Raw genomic sequence first — 8,004 nt, 5'->3', positions numbered from 1 at the left:
CTTAAAAGTACAAATGATTTTGATGGAAACAAAAAAAAAGTCAGCCCTAGCAAAAGAGTGGGACTATAAATGCCAGCATGCCATGTGACCCTGAGGTAGCTGCACTGTGTTAGGAGTTCTGCAGTTGTTTGTAGTAAGTATAGCAAAGCTATAACAAGACTCAGCAGAAACTGTATATCCCATCTTACAGTCTCTTATTGCTTACTTAAAAAAAAGTTTGGGGTAAAATTTGTTTTCATTGTTTTGCAGATAAAAAAAGTAAATAAATGTAGAACTTTCCCTTACATTTAGTCTTTTTGCCCACTAGGTGTCGCCAGAGTTCTGGGTTGAATGATAGACAGCGTCATTCAACCCACTTCCTGTAAGCTCCGGCTGTCATGGACCCGCCCCCAGGGGACTCATCATCATGTATCCTGCACATATCACATTTTAACATAAGTGGCAAAACATTTTTTTTTTATTATTTTTTTTAGAGGACCCCTTCCCTTCTGTCTTTACTGCCACAGAATTAAAGACGGAAAGAGAAACCTGCAGTCTCCTGGAATACATACATCACATACCCCAGGAGACTTTGGGCTGCTCTTTTTTATCCTAGTGGTTGAACTTGATGGACTTATGTCTTTTTTCAACCGAACGCTATAACAACGAGCACAACATCTTTATGCAGCTTTAGTGGCAGACCCCCCCAGAGACAGGACCCCCCCAGTGACCGCTCCTCAGTGACAGTGATGTTGTCACCTGGTCTCTGTGCTTCTCTATACAATGCAGGCAGATCATGGCTGCTGGGAGGGGCTGAGCATAGCTTCCTGAATACATCACAGCATCTTCTCACAGAACTCCTCTCAATCCTCCTCCTATTTAAGCAGTAGACTGGCTCTTAGGAAAAGTCACAAATATTAATCGACCTTCATGGATGGATGTCAGTCTGGAGGATTGGGCATTCCTAAACTGTAGTTGCATGACCACCCACATGTAGTGCTTGCTTCTACCATTACAAGCACTGAAATCTATCTAATAAAAGGAGTGGGCAAGGAACAGGAAAAGATGATACTGGATGTCCTCTAGCCATGAAATGAGCTGTGCTCTCTCTGTCTTGCTGCAGGTTCTAATGCACATTATATGAAGCTTACAATATGCGGTGACATCAAAGTAAGAAATTTCAGTACAGAGGGCTAGGGTTCAGCTTGGAGCTCGCCCTCCCTATTAAAAAAAAATGACATTTTGTTTGCACATTTAAAAATCCTTGCTCAGCTGACAACATAAACTCCAAACAACACAACCTCTCAGGCTAAACTTCCTAGAAAGCTGTAAAGATCTTATAAAAGACTGAACCCTCCCCTCATTCTACAAAACAAATCTATTTGGGGGGGGTTTACATGTTTAGCAAACTCTTCCTAACCAGGTCACATGTTCCTCAGTAAACCCAGTGACCGCGCCACTCTGAGATAGCCGGGGCTCCTCTTTAGGTACATAAAACCAAAGACCTCAGCAGTGGAGGACTGAACTCTGGGAGTTTGGATGTTGTCATCTCCCACATCAGCTGCTTATCTGAGGTTTTAGCAAAGTGTTGTGTCAGCCTGACCTTGTACCTCTTTCCCTAATTTCAGCAGTAACACTGAAATAGGTGTAGCTGGCCCAGCACTTCATTGTGTGTGTGTGTGTGGGGGGGGGGGGGGGGGGGGGGGGGGGGGGGGGGGGGTTGTTTCTGTTGCTGACTTGTTATCTGGAGGGCTGAGGGAGGCTCAGTGTGGAGTTCATTGGGGACATCCTGGGGACATTTTTGTTCTCCTTGAAGCTGGGCTGGGTGAGGTCTCCTGCAATAAAAGAGGTCAGACATAAATTCCACAGATTTCTCAAAATTCTGTAATCACTGTTAAAGATACTCAGTCACTGTGTTTTTTCATTCATGTCAAAGTGTCTCTGAAATTCCCCTCCTTGACCTGTTCATATCCACCATATACAGCATTCATGAAATATCCAGTAGTTCCAAATATGGGAGAACATGTGACCTCAAGTTTAAATAACCAATCAGTAGACCCGAACAACATCATGTGAGAACGACATCCGATCATCACAGAGCTTACACACGGTTTGGATCAGATATCAGTGCAGGACGAATTCCTCCACATATAGATGGAGAGATAAATGAGGATTTGTTTAAAGTATTTTTACAATTTTGTTCAAAATATGTAGATTATTATATAATGTCTTGGCAAATATTCTGTTAAATACTAAAAATTACACAGGATTTATATAGCGCCATCATATTAAGTAGCTCTGTACAAAGTCTATAGTCGCGTGTCACTAACTGTCCCTCAAAGGAGCTCACAATCTAATGTCCCTACCATAGTCATATGTCATTAATGTAGTCTAAGGTCAATTTAGGGGGAAGCTAATTAACTTAACTGGACGTTTTTGGGATGTGGGAGGAAACCGGAGTACCCGGAGGAAACCCACACAGGAGAACCTGAAAACTCTATGCAGATAGTGTCCTGGCCTAGGACCTAGCGCTGCAAAGGCCGGAGTGCTAACCCCTGAGCCACCATGCTGCTACTACAAAGTATGATTTTATAATAATGTTTCATATATCTTGTATTTTATAGGGATATATTCTCTAAAAGCTGACCAGCAATACCTTGTTCTGCTATATATGTGTCCGCGTCATATATGACACAACTAATTTTATTATTGGTGTCTGGGACTGCCTAGAAGGTGTAAAGTAAAAATTCTTGTATTGTATTAATATATTGATTTTGTTGCTGTTTCTATTTTTGGACTTGTAATATTTTGTATTGTTTTAATACTCTTGACATCACATCACACACATATTTATTATACATTATATACATACATTTATTATATTTATTATATACATAAATATTCTTGTCCATGAATGTGAATACTTTTCAAAGGCCCCTAAGCATTTTGTAAGTGCCTTTTACATTTTTAAACAGATTTGTAGTTGTAAGGAAACTTCCTTTACCCCTCCATTACATATTCTTATCCTATCATATTCCATCCTATCCCATCCCCATCCTCCAGCATAATCCTTGGTGTTAGGAAGTCTGCATGTGACTAATATCTAGTAGTGGTCAATTACATTCAACTGCCCTTGTTCTTGTAATGTTGAAGAAGTTTGGCAGTCTATCCAAGTTGCTTCATCAGGAGGAAACATCTCATCATTCATATCTACACAACACCTTAATGTAATCACCATGAAATGGGACATTGCAGATAATTGATTGTCCAAAATCCAGAGGTGTGAAATTAGCATAATCAGATTCTTGGTGTCAGAAAGTTTGCATAGGTGGTAAAACTTCCAATTAAATGGCAGAAGGTGTGAACTGTTTTCTGGAATGTATGGGTGGAGATTTGGTTGAGATACATAAAATGGCATTGTAGGTGGAAGACCTTCACCCTTGTTTAGAGATGCTTTCATGTGTTTGCTAAATGTCTGTTAATTGTATTATTATTATTATTATTACACAGTATTTATATAGTGCTGACATATTACGCAGTGCTGTACAAAGTCCATAGTCACTAGCTGTCCCATACAATCTAATGTTCCTACCATAGTCTTATGTCAATAATACAGTCTAAGGTCAATTTTAGGGGAAAGGCAACCCTAACTGCAAATGCCACCAGGCACTAAGTGATTAAAATAGGTCACCATATAAGCAGTGATTACACCTGTATGTGTGAAAAAAACCCAAAGGTAAAATCTCCCCAGTATGGACAGCAAAGTGAAACTTGACAAACCTTCATGATCTGTCCAAAACAAAATATTCTAGATAGACTTCTATATTAACTCTACCAAGCCATCTCCATTGCTTATAAATAGTTGGGTGTCTGTACAGCCGGCAGCCCGGAGATAAAATGTGAGACTCCCAGCTGATTTATAACTATTAGATTGGGGTTATAATGTAACTGTTGTCACCAAGACAGAAAACAATGGGAATTCGTAAAATGTAAAGCTGTCACTAAGACGAGGAGAAATTGTATGACATCCTTTAAATCCACCAACAGCTATATACGGCTGATCAGGTCCTGGATACAGATTGGTTGCAAAGTTTAGACAGATCCTACTATTATATAGTTCTGGTAAATCTATCAATTATTGTATTAGGATTGTAGGTTGCATTGTGATGTGTATGGTCAGCATATGAAGGGATTTCCACTCACTTCCTGTTGTGTCTCTAACACAGGAAATTAAGGTAAATCTCCCAAACATAAACTGTTGGGGATTTTATCCCTTCCCCCTACTCTATTCGGTAGCAAATACATTTGGCTTTTGGGATTCAGCTTTGTGGCTGTCATCTGAATCTTTGTTTTTGATCATAGTTATTCTGTGACCCACAATAAACCCCCAGCCGCTGATTTTAAAACCCCCAACCTGCATCTCCAATCCAGAAATATAACGTAAGCAGAAACAAACAGGAAACCAAACAGATTCCCTTAACACAAATGTGAAACAAAGCCATATACCCATGTGAAAACTCTCATATGGAAGCTGTTGTACATAATACAGCCAGGCCTATTCACCATTATTGTGACTGTCCCATAGATATTATGGGCCTGACTTATTAATGCTCTCCAACACTGGAGAAGAAAAGACTATCATGGGAGAACCTGGGTGATCCAACAACCCTGGAATGGATCTGGTCCAGAATGGAAAACATTTTCCTGATAATAGCAAACGATTTTAACCCCCCTAGCGTTCTAATTTTGTCCGTATTTCCATGCAAAAAGCGTGACATTGTAGGCATAACTCACTGATGTACAATATTTATTAACCTGTTAAAAAAAAATAAAAAAAATAGTGAAACATATAACTGTACAGTAGCATGTATAATATATATATAATTATATATATATTATATTAAGATTTATTTGTATTGGACTTTTGTATTGAATCCAAAACAAAAAATTTTAAATTTCCCACCAATCCTCCCGTCCGCACGGACTCATGCACCAACGTCACAGGGGAACCCCGGAGAACGTTTCTGCAGTAGCTGGCTGAAGATTGAAGAGGAAAGATGTGTCCCTCAGGACGCCAACAGAACAAGGTAAGTGGGTTATTTTTAAGATTAAAGGGACCCCAAGTGTGACTTCGGATTACCGCTATTTGTAGGTAAAATCCAACCCGAGTCATATTCAGGAATACCGCCGGGGGGTTAAAGAAATCTATTCTAGGTTTGCTGGATCACTCAGGTTCTCCCATGATAGTCTATCTTCTCCAGTCCTAGGGGTCAGAGAATGGCAGCTTCTGTCTGATGGTTTTCACATGGCAATCAGGCTTTGTGTCACATTCTGCTTGAAGGGAAACTGAAGACAAATTTGCTAACACAAGCCGAACGTGCTAAAAAAATTTGAGTGAATAGTGAAATGAAACAGACATAGTGAATAGTGAAATGAAACTTCTGTTTTGACATATTAGTAGCTTTTGCCACTAAGCGCTTGTTGGCCACGGAGGAAATTCCAGTAAATTCTGCTGAGACTCCGGGGTAAGTAATAGGATGGGGGCTATGGACAGATTTCATTAGCATTTCATTATAACATGGGGGAACCCTTGTTTGATCATCCTCACCCGCCCCATAACCCAGAACAGTATTGTGATACCTGTACAGGGTTTCATCTATAGAAATACATTGTGACAATATTATAGTTACATTGTATTCCTATATGAAGCTCTCAGCACTACAGCTTCCCATAGCCACCAATATGATACAAGCCCACCATTCAAGATGGAAAGATTTTAGTTACATCTACCAATGTAAAGGAAAGTCATGTCATACAGATCATTCACATTTGAGCACATTTTTTACATATGGTGCAGATGCAGAATTTGCTGGACAGTATTGATAGTTCCAGGACTGATTCCACTGGTTGCAGGAAACTGCTCTATAAACTGAATATAAACCCAATTTTTTCAAGTTTTGTATACAGCATAAAGAGGACCTTCATCCAAAACAAAAATATTATAAATATTATTATTATTATTATTATTAACCTCCTGAGCGTTACACTGAGGTCTAGATTTCTGTACCAAAAGTGATCCACTGTTTTTCATGAAATTTTTTTTTAAATTGTAGACCTGTAACTTACAGAAATATGTCCGAACAGGGGTTCTAGTAGATAATATGAATATAAAAAATGTTTGAAACACACAATCATGTAAAAAAAATAAAATTACTTTTAATAAAATTAAAGGAACAACACAAAAATCATCAATGTAAACAAATCAAAAATACTGAAAATACTGAAAAAGCAATAACTCTGTATACTACTATATTATTCTAAAACACCTCCCTAGTGTGGCAATTTTTAAAACTTTGATTGTGTATTTATTGGAGTTTGTTTTGAATTATTTTGTATTTGATTGGATATGGGAGTTTGTATCCAATCCAATACAAAATGAGCGTTTGAATTTACCAGGTATATACTTTGTAATTATTTGAATTATTTTGTATTGGATTGGATACAGGAGTTTGTATCCAATCCAATACAAAATGACAGTTTGAATTTACCAGGTATATACTTTGTAATTATTTGAATTATTTTGTATTGGATTGGATACGCAAGTTTGTATCCAATCCAATACAAAATGACAGTTTGAATTTACCAGGTATATACTTTGTAATTATTTGAATTATTTTGTATTGGATTGGATACAGGAGTTTGTATTGAATCCAATACAAAATGTTTGAATGAGTTTCAATTTGAATTTCCCGCACACGCGCCGACGTCATCACGCACGCAGGGAGAAGCCGTCCGTTTTTTTTTTTCTCCGCCGGACGGCTTCTCCCTGCAGAGATCATCCGGCGCTGGAACGAGAAGGACGTGGGACGATCAGCGGGACCAGGTAAGAAGCCGGCGGAACACAAGATGCCAGCCGGCGGAACACAAGATGCCGGACGGCTTCTTACCGGTCCCGCTGGCACCCGACGAAGGCACCCGACGAAGGCACCCGACGAAGGCACCCGACGCTGGAGAGATCGGCGGGCGATGATCGATGGAGGACGACGCTGGATGAGCACAGGGGGACCAGGTAAGTAAGGATGTGAAAAATCTCGGGGTTAACCATCCTTGCAATTTTTTTTTGCCCGAGCGAAGGTCGGGCTTAACGGCAAGGAGGTTAACAGGATTTATATACCGCCAACATAGTACATTAAATAGGGGTTGCAAATGACAGACAGATACAGACAGTGACACAGGAAGAGGAGAGGACCCTGCCCCGAAGAGCTTACAATCTAGTAGGTGGGGGAAGTAACACACAATAGGAGGGGAGATATGTAGTGGTGGGAAGTAGTGACGGTTTAGGAAACAGAAGAAGACGGGTAGGCAAGTTTGAAAAGATGGATTTTGAGCGCTCTTTTAAATAAGCAGAAAGTAGGAGCAAGCCGAATAGAACGGGGAAGACCATTCTAGAGAATTGGGGAGAATGTTTTGCTTAACATACATTATTATTAATATTACTATTATTAATAAACAGGATTTATATAGCGCCAACATATTACGCAGCACTGTACATTAAATAGGGGTTGCAAATGACAGACAGATACAGACAGTGACACAGGAGGAGGGGACCCTGCCCCGAAGAGCTTACAATCCAGGAAATACATAGGGATCTATTTATAAAACAGGGACTATAACATTCACTGGTGTGAATCTTCCAGTTCCATGTGTTTCAATAGCATTGATTCCCACCATGGGAATGTTTGAGGGCATGTCGGATTTCCTGTTTTATAAATAGAGCTGTAAGCGGTCTATTTATAAAGCAGAGAACCTGACATTTCCAGGGAGAATCAGTCACTGCCAATAAAACATGTGGATCTGGAAGATTTTTCACCAGGGAATGTTTCAGTGAATGTCAGATTCACTGCTTTACAACTAGACCCCATCATATACATACACATATATATATCCTCCTCCCCCAGGACTTTACTGACTTAGCAGAAACCTTATACTGACCAAACAGAAATGTGTTGATAGGAATCATGTGCA

This window comes from Pyxicephalus adspersus, chromosome 2 (genome assembly GCF_032062135.1).
Source record: "Pyxicephalus adspersus chromosome 2, UCB_Pads_2.0, whole genome shotgun sequence".
NCBI lineage: Eukaryota > Metazoa > Chordata > Amphibia > Anura > Pyxicephalidae > Pyxicephalus > Pyxicephalus adspersus.
This window is presented reverse-complemented; position numbering follows the sequence as displayed.